Raw genomic sequence first — 1,394 nt, forward strand, 5'->3', positions numbered from 1 at the left:
TAGATTAACTAATATAGAAACGTAAACGTACCGATAAAATTTAAAGCCTAGAGAAATATTAACGATAATATAAGACGACTTATTATCTTTAACGACGACTTAATAAATAAAGAGTATTATTAGTTAATCTTTATAGTTAATAAAATAATATAATTATACTTAGTTATTAATTCTATATAAGATAAATTAAATATAACTAAGATAATACTTAATTTCTTCGTTCGATGATTAAGAAATAACGTTTTTAATATTTCACCTCGGAAAATACGACTAGAATCTAATCTTTAGTAAAATATTAATAGCTATGAGCTCTAAATAATTAAAAATTCTCTAGCGATTATTAATACGGAAACTTACGAGACGACTCACTTATAAATTATCTTATTTAATACTTAAGTCGATATCGAGGATCGTTTCGCCATCGCCTTAGAGATCTATAAGATAATTATGCGGGAACCGAAGCGTAGTGGAGGTCTAGGGGCGTTAAAGAGCTCGAGTTCGAAGAGGTTAGATGGGAGATAATTAAACAACTTTATAGAGCGTTTAAAGGGCATGAAGAAGAGTTAATATTTCTAAGAGAATAGGCGAAGGTTATAGTTAAGTCTTAAGCGAGGTCGTCAAGGAAGCGAGCGACAATGGGAGGGATGTAATGGGAGAAGTTTAAAGTGGGGAATAGCTTTATAATTAGCTGGGGCGTCGACGCTAAACTAAGGTTCTTCTTATATAGTCCTCGGGGACTATCATTCATAGAATAATCAAGTTACGAACGGGAGAACTTCCTTTGGTTAAGTGTGCGTGCTGTGAAGAGGCTATCCCACCGCCGTACGAGTTGATGCCCATGGTTAGTAGCCTCGCCTCAGTTCACTATTTATTTCGAATCTCTTTTATCGATAGTAAGTTTCTTATTCGAATTAAGACTTCTTAATTTAATAGATGATTTACGATCTTTCCGATACTATTTAGATTTTATAATAATATCTTTCGAAGAGATCTAGATTTAAGTAGTTCGTACGTAGTCTCTTTTATAATCTAAGAACGTAATAATATCTAACGAGACTAGAAAAACTCTAATGAATCTCCTATTATAGTATTCTAGGAGGTCGGGTTATATAATCGCTTATTCTATATATTATATAGGAAAATTCTTAATCTCTAATTAATCGAGCTAATAAATTTAGCGAATTATTTACGATCCCGTTATATATAATTTCTTTATTAGATCTCGCTCGTCGCGTTATATATCGTCTCGGTCCTTCTATAGAAGATTCGTAAACTCTAATCCGAAGGTATTTCGCTTATATATATCCGCCTTATTAAGGAGTGTTCGAAGGACTTAGAGAACTATCTAATGTATAGATAGTAAGGCTCATATAGATCGTAAACCTTATAGGTAG

Source organism: Cladophialophora psammophila (assembly GCF_000585535.1).
Source record: "Cladophialophora psammophila CBS 110553 chromosome Unknown aczJe-supercont1.25, whole genome shotgun sequence".
Taxonomy (NCBI): Eukaryota; Fungi; Ascomycota; class Eurotiomycetes; order Chaetothyriales; family Herpotrichiellaceae; genus Cladophialophora; species Cladophialophora psammophila.